The 21554-nt window shown below is 40.1% G+C and overlaps 1 protein-coding gene across 4 annotated transcripts in view; it reads right to left on the bottom strand.

Moving 5' to 3' along the window:
* Positions 1 to 21554, bottom strand: part of spri (Src homology 2 domain-containing protein sprint) — a 141716-nt gene that overhangs the window by 84976 nt on the left and 35186 nt on the right. The gene's annotated exons all lie outside the window — the stretch shown is intronic.

Here is a 21554-nt window from a genome sequence, read left to right as displayed (position 1 = left end):
TAATAAATAATAATAATAATAATAATAATCAAAAGTAATATGAAAATAAATGAAAATAATAAATTAAAATTTTAAAATAATAAAATAAAAAATTAATTAATAATATTAATAATAATCAAAAATAATGTTTTTAATAATAAATAAAAATAATAATAATAAAATTTTAAAATAATAAAATAAAAATTAATAATAAACATTAATAATAATCAAAAATAATATGTTTAATAATAAATAAAAATAATAAATAAAAATAATAAATTAAAAATTTTAAAATAATAAAATAAAAAATTTATAAATAATATTAATAATAAATCAAAATAAGAAATTAAAAATTAAAAAATAATAAAATTAAAACCAATAATATTAATATTAATATTGTATTCCTTTTTTATTTAAGCTAATCAAAAAGTTGAGCCACAAGTTTAAGTTTTGCAGCCCTGGCAATTGCATTCTCATATTTGTCGCATGTGTGTGTGTATTCGTGTATGTGTGTGTGCTGGGCGCAAGTAAACAGCTTGCGGCTCCTGCTCCCCACTCCTGCCAACTGAAGACAATCCATAAACAGTTACGTGCAGCAGCCCTTTAACCCGCTTAACCCGCCTAACCCACCCGCACGACGACAGCTCACTCCACCCGCTAATGGCGCTCTTTAGCCCCGCCGCTCCATCTGCCCCGCCCACCAGCTGCACAAATGAAAGCAATAAAATTATGGGCAATGCCATTTTTGGTATTTTCACACCGAGAAGAAAGCGCGTCGCTGGCGAGGGAAATGTGAGAGAAAACTGAGAGCGGCAAATGGAAAATGAGTGCGATTTTCGCTAAAGTTTGTTTATCATCTTCCTCTTCTTCAGCTACTTCTTTGGGCTTTTTGGGGTTTTTCATCTTTTGCATCTTTGATGGGCTGCTAAGGAGCCAATACCATTTGCGCTACGCCCCCCGCCCACATGGGCTCCCCCCTTTTTGGTGCCATTTAATCAAGAAAAACACTTTTTATTGTGCAAAATTATGACAATTGTTGTTGGTATTGTTGTTGTTGTTGTTATAATGATTGTTGTTTGGCTGTTGCCATTGCTGGTTGTTAATGTCAAAAGTGTTATTGTTATGCAGACAATTATAGCAAGCGATAAAAATGCTGAGCTCTTTCAGTTCGCGCTTGGGGCGCTTGGTCATAATGAGCCCGGCCAAATGAGAAAATATGTTTATTAGCCAAAAGGCAAGCACGAAGGAAAATGAAACGAAACGAAACGAAATGAAAAGGATAACGACTTGTTGAAGCAGCTGCGACCTTTTGGCCGCATTATTATTTTCGTTTTACTGCTGCGCTTCGATCAAAGCCCAAGCGATCGATGCAAAGTATTTATTTATTTTAGCCCCAACAGCTGTGGGCTCCACCCGCGCCACGCGCCACGCACCACGCGCAAAAGCAATATAAAATACAGCTGCCAGCAGACGGTGGTGCCCGAGTGTGGGGTGGATCATCCATCGAAAGCACATTCCATTTGCAGCCGTTGGGGCTTGATCTAACTGCATATGACAAATGTCAAGTGGTTGACACCACAGCACCACAGCAGCACTGTCTGTGGATCAACGGTCCACAACTAACTGCAAAATGTCAGCCATCTTTATCTTTCCATTTCTCCGATCACTGATGTCTGCTGAAGTCTTAAGCTTCTCGCAGTTAGACGATCTTCCAGAAGAAGAGTGCCTGAAGATCATTGCAGATGCCGATGCAGATATGGAAGAATGACACGATCGCGGATCGAGGATCGTTAAGCTCCAGCGGATCAGTTGAAACTTTTTACTAACTTCTGCTTAGTGAAACGATCGTGGATGCCTAGTTATAGAAGATCAATTTCGAATTATGTGCCATGACAACAGTAACAAATAGTTTGTCTTGCTCTAGACTAACTTTTCTTCAGTAATCCCTGATCGATAAAGAAATTCCAACCCGATCCTGCATGACTTTGCTTAAGGATCACTGCAGAAGCAGACACAGACTCTATTCCCGCACTAAATAAAGTCTCATATGGAAGCTACATGAATATCATTTGACAAGATAAAACTGATCGTAGTTACAGAAGCGCCGATCGACGCATCGGCAACAGTGTGAAATGAGTGTGTAGAGGCCTCAGCTATGCGGCAAGGCCTCATTCATCATATTTAATTATGAAATGAAGAAGATTCCTTGTAAGGCAATCAAGATCATATGTTGCACAGCACATCAATTATATGCTCCATTAATGGCCAGGAGCAGACAGAGTGTGGAACAACACTGCATAGAGCTGAGCTGCCAAGGATCGTGTCGTGCTTCAGGGCAGCAGTAACATATCATACATCATGCCAATTAAACTCAATTAAACACCTTTGGAAGTGCGCTAGAACGATCGTGCAGGTGCTTGATCACTGAATGCAGCATGATAATAAAAGTGGAATGATCTTGCAGCTACTACATAAACGTTAACTAGCATAAGGCAACGACAATTGGCAATGATCGGCAACTGATCGACGTTTTTTTAGGGTATGCGGAATGATCGCGAATGGAAGTTAACTGCTTAGAGTCCTTCAAGTGGAATCAAATGTATCAACCTGATCGTAGCTCGTAAAAGCAACAACTGATCGTGTTTAGTTTAGGGAATGTTAGTTGATCGTAAATGGAACCTAACTGCTTAAAGTCCTTCAAGTAGAATCAAATGAATCAACCTGATCGTAGCTCGTAAGAGCAGCAACTGATTGGGTTTTGTTTAGGGAATGTTAGCTGATCGTGAAGAGAAGGCAAGTTTTAAAAACGGCGTTATCTGGAATATAATAAGAACTTAAGGGTGAGAATGATCAACTCTCAGTGTGATCGTGAAGTGAAACTTTACAGAGAATAAGAAAACCTTTTGAAATGTCAACTTACTACAAAAAACCACAACTCTGCTCGTCGTTAGTTAATAAAGCAACTGATCGTTGTTAGCTTAAGATATGCCTATTGATAGTCAGTAGATCCATTGAAAAAAAGGAAATAAAATAAATATAAATCTAATAACTCTTTAAGCTTCAGTTTACAACAAGAACTCTGAGAAACATTTACTGATCGTGAATGGCAGTCAAATTTTCTGAGCTATGCAAATAAAAGAAAATGGTTCCTTAAACTTCAACTTCAACAACTCGGATTTCAGTTAGTCAAAGACGCAGTTGATCACAAAAAGTCAAGATCAACTCTGAATGGCATCTTCATGGAGCAACGTTCGATCAAAGACGCTGCCGGCACATCATGCAAAGCTCATGCATCTTCGTCTGACAACAACTATGTGTAGCTCTAAAATAAAGAGAAGCCAGAGCGGTTCCTGCTGCTGTCGAGGATAAGCAAAAAAAAAAAAAAAAAAAAAAAAAGAAAAGCAAAGATCGATCGTTAATTCAGTTGTCGCTACAGTTTCCTGCACTTAGCAAATAAAAATAGCAAACAGGCTGACTGCCGACTGCTGCCTGTGGCAGTTGCACGTTGCACGTTGCACGTTGCCACAAGTTGCAGTGGGCGCATTGTCGATCTTTTCTGCACATCGCCTGACCCATATTTATTTTTGGCATTGGTATTTTGCTTATTTTAAGATAGAGTTTCGTTTGTGCCACACTCGCGCCTCGCGTGCCTCGCGTGCGCCGCTCACTCACCGAAATGGAAAGAACTTTTCCAGAAAATGTCGTCCCAGGCTGGTCGTTGTCATAATGCTTCAGAGAGTTTCGTTTGCTCTGGCCCGTTGCCTGTTGCCTGTTGGCGCCCAAGACTGAAGAACACTTAACTGCACTTTTGCGTCTCACTATAGCACTATATATATATATTTATATTGATATATATGTATATGTGAGTGTCTGTGTGTGTCTGTGTGAATTGCAGTGCTGCAAACTGCGCACAATGGCTATGGAAAATACGCTTTAATTAAACTAATCAGACGATATTATACACACACAATCATATATAAATGTATAAACATTTACATATATATATACATATATATAAACACAATGCACAACAGACGCCCACACACGCACACACACACAGCTGCACAAACTTTGGTTCTACATATACATATTTCAAATGGGCTTCTTTGATGAGCGCTTTTCATTAAATGCAAAAATTAAAAAAAAAAAACAAGAGCAACAACAACAAAAACTAAAAACAAACAATTGAAATTGGTGTTAGACGACGACGCGTTTCGCTAGCGTTTTGTGCGCGTTTTTGGCTCGCCCGAAAAGTTTTGTTAAGTGCCCCAGGAACTATACGCATTCGATGATAAATAAATCGGTTTCAATGAGCACATAAATCATGTACATATATATATATATATACATTTATATGTATATGTATCTGTATTTGTGTGTGTATTGCGTGTGTGCTTGCAATGACTAAGCAGAGACAAAGATTCATATGCTTTGGCCGATTAATCTGTATCCAGAATATACACACATATATAATACATATACATATGTATGTACATATATCTAAGCCTCTTTCCAAGGCAGGCGTGTCTTCACTTAAAGTGAAAATATTTCTTTTTATGAATTACACAGTATTATAGAATTCTAAATTATTTTTTCCTTTTTTTTTTAAGTTTTAATCGTAAATGAACTAATTCGCAATTTAGATGATTAATGAGCGGGGTTTTCTTTATATAGATAAGTCGAATGGGAATTACAAAAAGCCACACAGATTAAGGGAAACTATAAAACTGCAAAAATCAGTATAAAACTTAGTATTTATACTAATATAACTGCATAACTGTATAGAAGATACATATATTAAACGTGTATTAGTGTATATTAAGTGCATCATAATAATTGGGATTACTTTGAAGGCAATCAAATGTGTCATTCAAGAATAAACCTCGTATGCTTGGATATAATGCAGTAAATACTCTCCATAATTTTTTCAGTATACTTAACATTCCTAACTTTCTTTAGCTCAACTAAAATATAGACAATCTTCCATGCTAGTGCTAACTGTTCAATAAAACTAATTGCAAATATAAATTCGAACTTATCAATCTATCTAAATAATGCCCAAATTTTGCTATTAAAATAATCGCTATTATTCTATTATAATCAGATGGAATTCATTTCATTGGAATCCTCCTCAACCCCACCACTCTCTTGCTCCTCCACAGCATCCGCGGCAAATGCTACCAAATTCTACATTTATCTCAACTTCTTAACTGATCTGAACTCTGGGTTTGAACTTTGCGGGATGACAAAAAAAAAAAAAGAAAATAAATGAAAGACAGAAAAGACAATTGTAATAACAATAACAACAGCCATAAAACAAACATTACATAAATTGCGAATTTCATTTACTGAACTTCATTGTTGTTGTTGTTGTTGTTGTCGCTGCTGCTTCTTCACTTTGTCGTTTGTCGAATGAAAAAGAAATACAATAATACACAACAAAAAATCTCTGTTTTTTTTTTTTGCGTTGCGTCTTAAGCGGCCTGCGCAGTTGAGCGTTACCGTTAGGCTACAGGTTACAGCACAAGAGCAAAAAAGCAGAGACAACAACAAAGGCAACAACAGTTCATTTGAGGCTGGCGAATTTCGCTTGATTTGAATGAATCACAAACGACCTGCGCGGGAGACAGTTTGAAGAGGGTAGGGCACACACACACACACACACACACACAAACACACACCTTAAGAGAACACACTCGCACACACTTCGTTTACGCGGCGATTAAGTAGAAGAGCCGCGCCGCAGCGTCAAAGAACGACGACCGAAGACCGAAGACGATGCCACGCGCGTTCGCATTGAAAGTTTGTCAGTGACTGAAGGCGACGACGACGACGACAACTCGGCGTCGTGTACGCTGACTGCAGCCGCCGGCCGCCCCCTGAGCCAGTGGCGCACTCAGCAAAGAGTGCGAGAGAGCGACAAAGGCCGTGAAAGCAGCGCTGCGAGAGCGACCGAGCGTCAGAGCGTGCTGGAAAGAGCGTAAAAATAAGTGCAAAGCTATTGCCGCATGCGTGCGAGAGAGAAAGAGGCGACGCGCTAAAGGAATTGGAAAATGGAATTTAAGATTTGGATTTTGTTTGTTGTTGTTGTTCTGCTTCGTTTTTTTTTTTTCGGTCAGGAAGCCATTTGCTGCTTGCTGGCTACCCGCTGAGTCACAACTGGTGGCAGGTTCAATCAACTGCAATTGAGCTGTGCGGCAATCAAATCGATACACGAATGGAAACAGGCAGCAAAATGCAAATTAATTAACCGCCGCAGTGTGCAGACAAAACGGTGAAAATGTAATATCGCAATGAGAGCGAAATAGTTCCAGTTTCCAAGGCATGGTTTACCAATCGCTGACCACGCTGTCTCGCTGTCCCGCCGTCCCGCCGTCCCGCTCTCCCCTGCCCGCTGCCACACATGTTCAGCTTGCACCGGCTTGGCAGCGATTTTCTCAGTTCAGTTGCAGCGCTTTTCACCGGACAGGAGGCCGACGCGTCGGTCTGGTTTTTCCGCGACTGGCGTTGCGCTCCGCTATTACTGCAGCTCTGCATGCGGAAATGTGTGAAAGAGAAAGCGCATAATCCAATAAAAGCCAACCAAACAACAACAGCAACAACCTGTGCAGCAGGCGTTAAGGTTTTTTTGCAAGAGCTATTGTTGTTGTTGTTGTTGTTGTTGCCATGATAAAATAGCTAACAACAAGTGCAGCAGCCCTGAGGCAGCGGCAAGTGGTAAAGCGAAACCCGTTGCGGCCTCCGCTAGGAAGCAAACACAGCAAGGCGACAGAAGACAACAAGAGTGTGTGTGTGTGACAGAGAGAGAGAGAGAATCACATAGAGTGAATCACGATAGCGAGAGCGAAGCATTGATCGAGAGCATTAACTGAGCTCCCAAGCGTAACTGCAACTGCAACCAGATTTCAAATGCAAATGCCCAATGCCAAGCGTAGAAGAACCAACATAATAATAATAATCAGGAGAAGAAGAAGAAGAAAATAGCCAAAGGCCTCTCTAGCCTATGCTTTTCTCTATATAACTTAGTTTTAATTTCATTTCATTGCTAGGCTCTCAGAACCATTATACCCTGATTTCAATGAGTTTAGGTTGTAATGACGAAATGGAAACAGTGATTTATATAGAAATTTGATTTATCTTAAATCTTACTACATATTTAAAAAAAAAATTTCCAGTGTATATCTGATTATGTTTAAGTAGAAAATGACTAGGGTAGTATTTGAATTTGTATTTTTTGTATACAAAAATATTAAGACGAAGAATACTTTATCTATTTTAGATGTAAATATACCAAAGTGCCGCAGTGTTCATCAAAATAATAATACGACTAGGCACTTAATGTTCGACAAAACAGTATACCGGCAATAACTGTAAATAAATATTCATTTCAATAACTATATCTACAGCTCCGTAAAATAAAATAATAATAAAAGTACATTTAATTAAATAAATCTCTATGTTATCTCAAATTCGTCTATCAAATTTGTAAAATATTTATATGCAGATTAAGCCTGAGTGCTGCTTATTTGAAAATTAATTTCCCAGCTAGGACTATAGTGGCTAGGATAGATCTATAAAAACAAAATCTATAAAATGACAAACAACCGATTTATTATATATAAAATAATATAAGATGTGCATATATGATAGAATAAATATTTAATATTATCATGCAATAATATTGGTCCACCAATTTTTTTATTTTTCCAACTTACTTTATTCTTTTGACATAGATCTCTAGCTATAGTCCAGCTGACATGGACTTGGTGTCACATTATGAAATGATGACATAGTCGTCTTAGATTTCAGCTATTTCTTTTTTAGCTTGCGCAATCGTCACCAAAATGAATGCGAAAGTTGCAACAGCAACAACAATAACTCTCAAAATTAATATGTGCTTAGCGGAGGCAACTAGCCGTAAAAGTGATAGACATATTAACCCAGTACTCCACATTTCTCTAGCTAGACGTCGGCGACGCTGAACAAAGTAGCAATTTTCAGCTTTGTTGCGTGTGGGAGCCGCAGAGAAAGAGAAATAGAGAGAGTAAGAGAGAGAGAGACAGAGAGAGAGAGAGGAAGAGTAATGAAACGGTGGCGGGGTTCGAGTATTGGCATAAGTGAAGCATGCATGCCAGACACGCGAATGCGATAAAAACCGATGCCTGACGTCGACGTCGACGTCAGCGTACGCGTCGGCGGCAGTGTAGAAAATTTAGTGGCAACCATTGCATTCAGCGAAGGAGCAAACACACACACACACACACACACACTCTCTTATCTCTGGCTGCTGCTGCTGCTTATTTACGACACGACTCGATTCCTCTGGCCCCGCCCACCTGCCCGCCAAGTTGCCAATACACTTTGCAAAAAGTAGCAAACCTTTTTCGTTTTTTCCCCATATTATTCCGTTTTTTTCCGTTTTTTTTTGGCTGCCCGTTTGCATTACAAATTGAAAAACTGGTTTATGACTCGGCTAACTTTTGCTACGTGCACTGAAAAGCCAAGAGCCCGAAACAAAAACTGTTGCATGCTTTGCGGCCGGAAAATTATCTCTGCCTGCATAGCTTAGTGTGTTGAGGGCGGGGGCGCTGGTGGGGCCAGCAGCTGCCATGGACTGGGTGGGGTTGGGGTGCGACAGTCACTGCGCCAATAGCTAATGGCAATGGCTGATCGACTAAGCGGCTTAGCAGCAGTGGGGTGGTGCGGTGGTGGGGTGGGTTAGTGGTGCGGCAACAGCAAAGCCTAAGCCTGCAAAATGCGTCGTCGTCTTGGCCTTACATTTGCCTTCACCTTATGTTATTAGTGTATAATTAGGGTTGAAGAGCATATAGGCTATGCTGTTCGATTTGTGACACATGTGAAGAAATGGATGAATACTTAAAAAAATAAATACATATATAGAGAAATTGAATAAATAATATTGCCTAGTTGTTCTATTGTATACGTTTTTATAGTACTTAAGATAATATGAATAAGATAATTAATCGATAAATCACATAATAATGTTAGTATTTGAAGAAATGAATGTATAGATCGAGGAACTATGATAAGCTCGCACTACATATGATATATACGAGTATGCATGCCAAATTTCAACTCCCTAGCTCTTATATCTGCTGAGATCCACAGGAAAGGACTATCAAGAATATATGTACTTTACAGGGTCGATGCTGCGATGATTCCTTATTCCATTATACCCTGATTTCACATTTTCAATGGGTTCAGGGTATACAAATATTTTGAATATTATTTAAATATTTGTCTATTATTTATATTTATATTATTTTAATATTTATTATTATTTTTTGTTTATATTTATATTCTTCTCACACACACTCCATGTTGTATCAACTATTTCTGCTCTTATAGCTAGGGTATTCAAGCATCGCTGCAACTTTTGATCTGAGCAAATTTTCATCTCTCGCCAAGGATTACTCAGTTCAATGAAAATGCGTTGCGGCACGCGTGTCTGCTCGCTAAATTCCATACACTGCACCACCTGTCTAGGCATCAGTCTGTCTCTCTGTGTGTGTGTGGGTGTGTGTGTGTGTGTGTGCGAGTGTACATGCGTGATAAATGGCTTTTATCTTTTAAAAGCACTTCAGTGCACGGCTTTGCTAACTTTTCGCTGTTTGCGGCCTCATATATACTATACATACATACATACATACATACATACATACATACATACATTCACATATATATGCTAAAAGTTGAAACGTGGAAAAAAAACAAGAGAAATTTGTTGATGCGGCTGCTATCCAAAAGCGAAAACAACGATATTCCATGTAAGTGCCACGCCCACACCAGCATGGCATGCAGCATGCGGCGCACACAGCTGCACAGCTGCACAGCGCGGATCGTGTCCTTGTCCATGTCGTCCTTTTCGTCCTTTGTTGGCTCCGCGTCATTTTGTGCGCGTTATGAGCAAGTTAATTATGGAGTCTGATATTTTTCTTACACTTTTTCGCAATTTTTCGGGGCTGCTGTGCGCTGCGCCAGCTTCGATGGGGCATATCGGCTGTTCGACTGTAGGGCATTTGAGCTCAAGTGAGCTTGCTGCTTTTGGGCGGATTTGCATGCGCTTTGATTAAAGATTTAACTTTGAAAGTTGCATTGAGGCATTCCCAATGTGAGTTTAAGTTTAATGTAAAGCTTAAAGCTTTACAAAAATATTGTATTCAAGTTGTATATAATCTATGTAAATTAGGAAAGGTGTAAGCTATCATTGAAAGCTCATTGATGAAAGCTTTCAAGCTTTTGAAAGCTACTTCAAAACATTAATATTATGGACTGATGCTTAGCTTCTTGACTTTTTTCTTTCAATTCAGTTAAACTTCCATTACACTGATCTGTTTTGGTAGATCAGCTCAAAGCTCGAGCTACTACGATTGCTCAGGCATAAACATACGAATATACGAAGATCGTAAACATGCCTTCAACGCACTCAAAGACTAGTCGGTAGAGCGATGGGAGAAGATAAGGGTCAGATTGTGTAAGAGACGAACGCGGAGTCTTACAAACCCAGCGATAGGCTAAGAATATGTCATGGAGCAATGCTGAGCCTTAAACACTCAGTCAATAGATGTACTAGATTTAAGGAGTGAAAATATGCATGAATCCGGGTAGAGAAAGCCAAGTGTTTTCGTTTAACCATGAAAAGCTCATTAATTAAAGATATATGTATGTATATATATTTCTGCTTTATTAGATACAGCTGAAAGCGCGATCTACTATAGTATAAAGTCCATTAATTAAATAAAAGCTTTTGCAAGATTCTTAACACTGAAACTTTGCTTGATATTTGCTTAATTTTCTACATCACTTCAGTGAGTTGTTCCCAGAGTTTCCACCATAGTGAAAACTCTAATTTGTATGAACTGATTAATCATAGTAGCTTCCTGAAAACTTATACTTGCGCTCAAATCATGTAGTACTTTGATTAAAGTCTAAATCTATTCAAGTTTTGCTTAGTTATGCGCTTTCTATCAAGTTCGACTTCATTCTCCCATATGAATGCATATTTATATAGCACATGTTTCTACACATGAGCAAAATTTGCACTTCAACACAAACTTATTCAAGTGTGTTCCATGAGCTTTCTCTATAACCACATCATAGTGCCTAATCTCTTGAAAAGTCTTCAAAAATAAAGCTTCCAAAGAAAGCCATTTGCTCTTATAGTTTCCATAACTCTATTGAAATTACTCTATCTCTTGCAGATTTGCTTCAGTCTTTATCAAATTCCAAGAGCATTCGCTGGTGCTTGAGGCCGACCCGAATGATTCGCATGAGTCATTCGGAAAACTGCGCAAAACTTTTGATGCTGCTTATGAAATGCGTTGCAGGCTCCACTACTTAAACTGTGCCCAGGCAGGGCGGGGCAGGGCGGGGCAGGGTGGGTTTTTGGCGACATTGGGGGCTCCAGCATGGGGAGTTTGCCACCGTTAGCTTCATTTTATCATTAATATTTAAGCGTCGTCGATTCAATCGATTGATGTCGTAGACGAGAGCGAAAAACGTCGAGGACGAAGAAGCAGAAGAAGAAGAAGGCCAAAGGAGCAAAAGCAGCATGAAATGCGCAAAAACTTGCCAACTCTGCTGGCATATGTGAGCGTATGTGTGTATGTGTGTGTGTGTGTTAGTTGTATCTGCTAAGTGCGCACTTGATGGACAGGACGACAGGGCGTTTGGGGAGCATCAGCCTCAAGTCAAATTGAGGTTGAATTCCTTGCGTTGCGCTTAATGAGCGAAAAGTAATTACTTAATTAGTGACTCTCTCTCTCTCTCTCTCTCTCACTCACTCTCTGTGTGTGTGCGTGTGTGGGTGAGCCATTAAAGCAGCTTAACATTGATGCTCAACTCGCATTTAAACTTGATTAGTTTTATGGCTCCACCTCCTCCAAGCTCCATTCCTAATCACTGCTGGCTCGCCGCGTGCAACGCCTGCCAAAGCAAATCAAAATCCAATCAATGGACAGTTGGCATATTGATTACCACCCTGCGCCTGCTACCCCCTCAACAACCAATAGCCGTTTAAATGGCCAAGCCAGCCCGGCGCGACATAAAACCAAAGAAGAGAACAAAATTCTTTATGTTTGTCAGATAAAATAAAAAAAAGCACGGGAGTTGCCTACTTTTGAGTGGGCGCCTGTTTTATGGCCTAGCCGAGACAGGCAGCCCCCGTTGACACGCCCCCCCACCAGCAGATGACAACAACATTTTGCATACTTTTAAGCGCGCACATAAAATTCCACTTTTTGACATAAACACCACGAAATGGAGCGCCGCAACACCTGCGACGCGACGCCGATGCCGGCGTCAACTGCAGCGGCAACAACAACAAATCAAAAGCGCGACTATAACGGCACAACAAGGGGGCGTTTAGTGTGCCGAGCAGGGAAGGGGGGGGGGGGAGGGACGGTTTAGGTGCTGGCAGTAAATAAATAAAAGCAATAAACAGACGACAGACGACAGACGACAGCAGGCGACTTAAGTAGGCGAAACACAGACACAGACACAGACAGACACACACAGACACATCTAGATCGATCTACATATACATATGCATATACATGTGTGTATGTGTGCCATACTTTCATTTCTATAATTTGTGAAAAAAAAAAATATCAAAAATATATATACAATATATAATAAAAATAAAACCGGCGAAAATTTTATTTTTTTCTTGGCAATTTTTTGCAGCCTTGAAACTTTGTCAAGTCAATTTTTTTGCAATGATATAATGTCTGTCATGCGATATATGTATATATACATATATGTATATGCAAGCATATATAGACATACACATGTACATATATGCTGCTTGAGTATGTGTATATACAGTTGAATATTAGACTCGTCTAGGATTTCGAATGAATGAATGCGTTTAGTGCTTGACTGAGCACAACTGGAATAAGTATACATATATATATAGATTATACATATAGTCTATAGAAATATATATCGATGTGTATGTATATAAAATGTATTTCAATTGCTGAATAAAGCTAAGATCAGTTTACCAACCATTTAATTATAATATTTTATAGAGCATATATACATATATATATATATATATATATATATATATATATATATATATATATATATCAAGAATTTATATACATTATGTGGTCTGCCACGCCTCCTTCCACATACATTCCCATTCCTATAAAGCCGCACTTCTCATTTTTAATGAGTGTGTTTATATAGAAACTCAAATATTTTTTTTTTGATATAAGCAGGAATAAGCAGATCTTATAAAAACAATTTTGTTTAGCAATTTTAAAGCAGTTTTTTTTTAAGAATTTCGAACTCTTGCAGACCCAAGAAACCTTTCACATATGCAAATACCTATACATGATTTCAGGTATACAATATATATAAAATATTATATAAATTCTATATTAATTTCACTATTTTCATTCCAGAATATATTTGTCTGATATTTTTACCAAAGAACTTATCAGAGTACATTAAGGCAGGATATACAAATGTATTGTATAGCTAGTACTAGCACATATATCTTAATGATATACAGTGTACGCAGCGGAATGTGCAACATTTATATATAACAGTTCATATTGTTCACACAGCGCTTTCAACTGAGGGCAATAAACATCGTCTGCTTCCTCTTTATTTTTGAGCCAACTTGGGATTACGAATTCCGGCAAAATGGCGGCTCAGCCAACTGTCATATGTACGTACAACTGTGGAAGGTATTGGGGGGTTCGGGTTGGGGCTTTTGGGGTTGGGCCTGAGTGGATTACACGCACAGAACAAGCTAAAGACGTCGCGAATGAGATCTCTGTTGCTTTTTATGCTCTTGTCCTTGGGAACCTGGGCACGAGGCATGCGAACGATGTGGACTCTCTGTGTGTGGTGGGGAGGGAGGGGGGTGGGGGGAAAGGCAGGTGGTTGAAAAACAACAGTTGGAATTCCCATGGTGGCAAACTTTATTCTATTACGACTTGCGAACACACAACAAACAGCGAACAATTGAAAGTTGCGACGTCTTTTGGCCATGTTCGAAAGCTTCGGCTGCTTCGGCTGCTTCAACTGCGGTTGCCACTGTCTGCCTCTGAGCCAAGCCAGGCTGATGCCAAGCATCTCCTCTGCTCCCTGACGCCACATTTATGGCATTTGGGATTTGCATGCAGCTTAAGAGTTGCGCGAGAATTAGTTGAGTTCGAATTCAACGCCTGGGCGCGACTGAGCCATTAAAATGATTTAAATTAGTTAAGCGTACGCGGCTCGCGGCTCGCTGCTCGACAAACGGTGCAACATGGGGCATTCTCTGGGGCTCTCTGCTGGCAGCTGCAGCACTTCCTAAGCCAATTAACTAGCCAAGCAGCTTAGCGCAGTGCCTAAACGCGGCAGCGGGTGGACAACTAATAAAGCACTCATGCTTGATCCCATTTGAAAGTATGTAACAAAATTTACCCTAGACTTAGGCAGGTGAAATATAATATAGTTATATATAGATCTATCAAAGCAAATAGTTTAGGGAGAGCATTGTCTTAACAATTGATTACTTTGCCTATGTAATAGATGTTACTATGAATCCATTTAAAGTACTTTAAAAGTAGAATTTAAAGAGTTTTTCATCTACATCTACACGTTCCTAACTTGAGTAGAGCCTATGCTCCTTAATATTCTAAAATATCTTCTGCTTTAGAAGTATTCTGATAGAGTATTGCATTTGCATCCGCGCGTTACAAGATTATCCTAACCTAAATAGAACCTATTTTTCCTATTTTAAAGTATTATTAACCATTTTATTGTTTGCAGTATCCTTTCTTCTTTCACACCCTTTCAGAAACCCTTAAGTTGAGGAGAACTCATTTTTCCTAAACTAAAACTCTTCTACACTTCACTTATTTTAATCATATTCTATCTATCAATAACTATGCCAAGTTTTCTTGGAAAGCAGTACTATATAAAGAACTTCCTAGTCTAAAGTGTTCCCTAATTTCCTATGCTTTAAGGGTATTCCCTCTGCCTCTACCAGCTTCATGGACATTTCCTAAGTATTCCATGATAAGGCAATAAAAGAAGTGGTTCTATTTATACTCTAAAATGTTTGTATACCTCAATATGAGGTGGTTTATTTTATATAGAACGCTTGAATAAACTTAAGCTTTCTATGATTAAAATTCCCTTTCTGTTTTCAACTCAGTTGGGTTGACAACTTTTTTGGAATAGAGCACCATTCCATCTGTTCATAATAACAAGTTTTCAAATAAAATTCCTTCACTATAGTTACAAAGCCAAGGAATAAAAGAGAACTTCTTCTGCCTATGTAAAACACAAAATTTCCTTAAGACTTGCATAGTCAAAAACTTCTCGTACAGTTAAGTCTCTTAACTCTTAACTCAAACATATCTCTCTTCCTCGACAAACTCAACTATGAATGCCTATGCTCAGAGTCTAATCCTTTTGGCTACCCAAGCTCTTGGCTTACCTATTGCATGACAAGCCCCACTTAACATTGGCTGACAGATCGCCAAGTACATATTGAAGCCCATTCAGTTGGACCTAAATAGCTGCTTGACCACTTCAGCGGGTAAGTTCTAGACGAGTTGTTCGTTCACCTGTCCGAATGTTTTACGGCTAATTTCAGCTGTTTTGTGGCAGTGGCTCACCCTTGAGCGCTCAACAAACAGTATTCAAGAATACTTGGATAGAGACATAGAGTGAGAGAGAGAGAGAGAGAGAGCGGGACGACCTCAACCCTTGAAATGTATAAGCTGACAGGCACTTGAGTAACACTTCATGCAATTAGCAGAGGGAACAGTGAGAGAGTACGGCGGATGAAGCTATAATTGTTGAAACAATGCGCAGCGGATGGTTGCTAATAGAGAATGCAAACAACATATTAAACAATTAAACGGAAATTAACACAAAATATGTATATTAACACATACAGTTTGCTAATTGGCAATGGTGAGAGGGGCTCGCTCGAGCCACTTCATTAATAAAGGAGCCGAGGCGAGCCGAGGCGAGGTGAGTCGAGTCAAGTCGAGTTCATAAAACAGGAAGACCATTGAGTGGCAAACGGAAATGAGTGCAGCGTCCAAATGAATGTATGAGAATATGGCGTAGATAATAGTGCCAAGGAGCCAAGGAGCCAAGGAGCTGAGCATCTAATGAAGCACCAGTCAGCCAGCCAGTCAGCCAGCCAGCCAGCCAGGTATGGCTAACGGAAATGTGCAGCCCCAAAGCCGGACGTGGCAAAGTGTGGCAGGGGGAGGAGGAGGAGGGGTGGCAACGGCAAAAAGCGACAGCATCAGCGAGCAACTTAAATATGCAAGACAGCGCTCGGCTGGGCGCCAAATGTGCCAGGTCTGGCCCCAGCAGCCCAACCCCCCTCCCGCCACAGCAGCTACCCTCAGTGGCAGCTGTGGCAAGCGTCGACTGCGTGTTGGCAAAACATGAAAAGGGAAAGGGAAAAGGGGGGAAAAAAAACAAGAAGAAGGAACATAAACTTGCAACACTTTTACCTCATCATCGTGCGGAACGAGCGCCGCAACGAGCGAAAACAAAAGGCAAGGAAATTGATTTTAGGCAACGGGTGGAAGAAGTCCACGTTAGGATCCAGGACACACGGGCCGGACCGGCAGGCGGACAGGCAGCCAGGCAGCCAGACAGTATGCTAAAGCCGCAAGAAAAATGGCTCGACCGTAGAAAAGGAACGGCAAAAGTGACATAAATAAAAGCCGTGACTATAAATCTAACCCATAAGCAGTTAAAGAGTCAGCCAAAAGATGCGGCACGTAGGCACGCTACGCTCGCCCCCATTCCGGAGAAGACGGTGCTACCCCTGGCTCAACCGCAAAATGCAGATAAATATGTAAATAGATACAACTCGGATTACGTTTCGACAACAAAAGTGAAAAGTATTTTACACAAAGAAATGCGAATAAATAAAGAAAAAAGCAGCAGCAGCAGCAGCAGGAGGAGGCGGAGCAGGAATCAGCAGTCAGCGTTGACTTCGAATGGGTCTTATGACTGTGGCAATGATATGTCCAAGTATTCATATCAAGTGTGAATTGCTGGCGAAATATTTAAAGCTCTGCCAGATGTTGACTAGCTAGGCTCGTCGCACACATGGGTAAACCGTAAAGGGTGGAGAGGGGGGGGGGGGGGGGGGGGGGGGGGGGGGGGGGGGTGGGTAAAGCAAAGTCGAGCTAGGTAAAAGGTCAAACGGATTTATTCACCATGCTCGACGACTCGATTCATGAAATTGCTTTTCCATATTTCTTTGAACACAACAAATTCAATTGTTGTCTGTGAGGAAAAGCTTGGCTTTTCCTTTGTGCACGTTTAATTATTCCGCTTGTCCTGCTGAGACTTGATTTGCCTGACATTGGCGCAGCAGGCGGGCGGGACAACTTAAAGCTGATTTTGACTAGAGCCAACTTGACTCTGTCAGGCTGTTGTTTAACCCGAGCAAATCAAATAGACCAAATGCCCGTCCCCTCTCCCTCTCCCTCTCTCTCTCTCTCTCTCTCTCTCTGCTACGTGGTCGCACTCTTTGTCACGCTCTACTTGGCCACGCTCTGGAGCAGACTCATTGTCGGCAGCCGGGTGGCATCAGATGAACCACAACCTGCACCCAGACACATTGTAAACACTGTCACCGTCAACCGTCAGCCAGTCTATTAAAATGCCAGTCGAGGCATTGCGTACCAAGCCGTGCGACCTTATCAGTTCCATGTTCACAGAAGGACCAAAAAAAAAAACACACACAAAACCCTTCCACCATACTACAGAAAAGAAAGAAAAATAAACCTAGCCAAACGATTGATCCAATGTTTTTTTCTACTTTCTTTTCAGTCGATGTTTGCCGTGTTTGTTGTGTTTCTCTCGATGTTTCAGTTGTTGCCTTAACATGCGTTTTAATGTGACCCTTGCGGGCTCATAAAATTTCAACGTTTCTTTGATGGTTTTTGGGGTTTCTCACCCACTCGCAGCAGCAGGTTGCCCTTACCACAAGGCCTACCTTTCGCCCCACCCTTCTACTTTTTTTTTGCTGTTGTTTTTCTGTGAGTTTCGATTGATTTTGATACGGCAAATGACAAACAGCATTGTGGGGGGAGCTGATTGGGGGAGGGGCACGTTCTGGTAGATAGATTTAGATGCCTTCGGGGGGTGGTTCATAAAATGAGGTCGGGCCACAGGTAGTTGCTGCCTGCCCCACCTGGAATGTATGCTACAGATAATGACTCGTAGCATTTTATTCTCGGCCCGAAATTGGTAACACAAAAAATAAAAACCTTTAGAATTAGCATTTAGTGTTGGGACCAAGAGATGGTTCTAGATGTTAACAAAAAAAAAAAAAAAAAAAAAATGTTTTCCGGGCAAAGATTTCTCATTTGAATAATATACAGAAAATAGTATACTATAAAATCTATGAGGCATCCGAAAATTCACTCGATTTAAGTGCAATATATTTTTAATATATTGGTTTGATATTTAGTTAAATCTGTCTAGATTCATAATATTTTACATCCAACTATAGATACATATACATCTCTCTTTACATAGCTTACGCTGGCGCGATTTAATCAATGCCCATTATAAACTCTTCTGGGGTGTAGAACAATACTAAGTTCTTCGTCTAACCTTGAAGGTAACTCCAATTTTATCTTTGTCTTCCCAAGGCTGACCAACAAAAAGCTGTGAACGCTTCACACATGAGCACGCAGTGCGTAAAAATCTAGAGGAATGCGCTTTAATGTGGGAGAATTGTGGTCGAAAAAGGGGTTACTAAATATCCCAGAACAAAAAAAAAAACCCCTTAAACAATGCACTAACAGATAAAAAGAAGTTTTTACAACGAATGCTGAATGCGCTTGAACGAAAGAGAGATACAGTAAGAGAGAGAGAGAGAGAGAGAGAGAGAGAGAGAGAGAGAGAGAGAGAGAGAGAGAGAGAGAGAGAGAGAGAGAGAGAGAGAGAGAGAGAGTAAGAGGATTACAAAATTGTCAAAGCAAAATACAGAAATCTTAAGAGATCTCTTTCATATTATCCAGATAGAGTTGCCATACTACCATAATATAGAGCACTAAAAGCAATGCATATCCAAGTCAAAGATCAGATTGATATGGCATTTCTTGTAACTTATCAATCTTATCAATCATCTAAGAAGCTCTTCGCCGCTAACTTCTGACGCACAACCATTTAAACGGGAATCTTTGAAAGCCATTTCAAGGCTTTCAACTAAAATTTACATCTCAAATCTAAAGTGCGGAAATAAAATCTTGCCATTTCTTCCAGCTTCTTTGCCAACAAGTGTTACAAAATTATGATAGTATACAGTCCATGGCAAGGGCATAAAAAACCACTATGAAGGGCGGGTGCGAGAATAAAGAAACGGCCATGGAAGGGCATGGAGGCAACGTGAACCGATGGAGCAGCCGGCGTGCCCAACAAGTGAGTAAAAATCTAATCCATTACTCAAACCCGCAAAAGCAAAAGTAATGGACGGACCCAGGCAGCGAGGCAGGGCTGGAGGATGGGTTGGGTCAGAGGGTGCCGTTGTATGGGAGCAAAGGGTAGAGGCTCGAAGGGGGTGTCGAAAAGCGGTGTAAATCTTTTGTAACGTTTTAGTTGCCCGCCTTTGTTGTGGGCTGCTTAGCTGGTTGGCCGGAAGATGAGCTCCTAAAAAAAGAGAGAAACACGTGAGATAGCACTGAACGGCAGTGAACGACTCCAAGACACCCTGAAATAGCAGAGCTTAGAATATCTTAACAACATCGATATATGCATATATGATATTTGGTTATTAAGGCAAAACTTATCGATAATCTCTTTGGATCTCTTCTTCTTCTTTCGATTGTCAATAATTTTCTTAAAAATATTATTTTGAAATCACAAATCGATTTGGATCGATTGAGAGGAACAGGAAATAACTAAAATAGATTTGTAGATGCCTAGATCTCAATCGATTAGCTTATCGGTTATCGATTTTAATCGTTCCCTTTTCGTATAAATTTCGATAGCCAAAGGAAAACTAATCTCTAGAGATTCTCTAGAGCACTTCTTACAAATCTTTGGAAACGATTCAAGCTATCAATGATTGTGAGAGCCTTTAGCTATGCTATTATACTCTCCGCCTATAGACTGATCAGAAATTGATAAACATTCGCCTGACTCTACCATACAATGCCATAACAGAATTAGACATTCTTGCTATAAATCCATTTTGAGAGGGTATTGGAATCGAACGTTCAATTGAATGGCTGCGCACAGAGAGCCGTGTCGTCTACGTGCGGCATATGTGGCACGTCGATGCGGAAACGGAAATAAAATTGCAATTCGACAGACCAGTTGAATGCCATTTGAAGTCCGCAAAGCGTTGCGAATCGCCGGTCAGCCCTTTTGTTCCGTGACACCAACTTTGTCCAGTGCTCGAAAGCCGAGTTTGAGATAACTTTGCTGGGTCTGAGACGTGCGAACTGTTTGTGGCATCATCATCATCATCACACACGTGTACATGTGTGTGTGTGTGTGTGTAGAGTTCAAGTTCGAGTACGCTCTGGCGCCTTCGATTGAGTTGGGATCCTTTTTTGGTTTTTTAATTTTCACAACTTTTGACCCAAATTCATTTGTCACACACCAGAGAGGCGGCCAAGCGGCAGACCCCAATGTCGCTTGACCGGTGCAAAGTTCATATAAATAACTAATAGTGTGCCGGTCGCAAGGGTTATCTGCTCGATAGTTAGGGTCTAATACGCAGGTGGCTCATAAACTGACAGACAGATGTGTCCCGATGTCTGAAGGTTGGCAACAGTGTATGCATGGAGTGCGCTTGCTTTATTACATTACGAACGTCACTAAACTAAACACTGATAGCTACTAACTAAGGGGACAAACTAAACTCAACTTTTTCAGGGTTGCCCGATGATGGCGAAAAGTTTAAAGTGAAGTTCGCCAACTACGCAGCTATAAATTTCACGCAACTCTAAAAAACAGCAGCTGTGTCTAGCTGCAAATGAGCTCTTTACATATAATGAATGAGCGTATAGTTTAGATCATTTAGAACAAAGCGTTAAAAGCTCAACAACCTGCGGTAAATTCATGCATTGGTATTGTCAATCAATAGGGAAATGGCAACAAGTGAAGCTCGGCAACAGGGCATATTATTGGAGTCTGCTGAAAAGCTAAAGGAAACGTCGGCTGCAGACAGAAAATATATATAATAATAAAGTATATAAAATAATTAAAAAGGTAAGAGTAAAAGGTTATAAAAGTATATGATTGAAAATTTTATATATATATTCTATAGATTAATCATTGATTAAATAAAATTGAAGTGTTGCAACTGTGTACCTTGAAGAGCATGAAGAACATATATGCTACAAAAGCTTTATAAAGCACATACATAGCTTTCTTGTGACGTTTGACAACATTGGCTAATTTAATGAAGCATGAATTATCAGCGAATCATATAATTGAGATTCACAGCTCAAGCTAAACTTTTGTCAGCTACTAATGAGTTCAATCCGAATGAAATCGAGCAACAATGTAAACTGAAATATAATATTCAGATAAGGCATATCGGGCAT

Source organism: Drosophila navojoa, chromosome X, assembly GCF_054131105.1.
Source record: "Drosophila navojoa isolate 15081-1374.11 chromosome X, UAZ_NAV_1.0, whole genome shotgun sequence".
NCBI classification, from domain to species: domain Eukaryota; kingdom Metazoa; phylum Arthropoda; class Insecta; order Diptera; family Drosophilidae; genus Drosophila; species Drosophila navojoa.
Note: the sequence above shows the minus strand (reverse complement) of the source record. Positions and strands in the feature narration are given on the sequence as shown.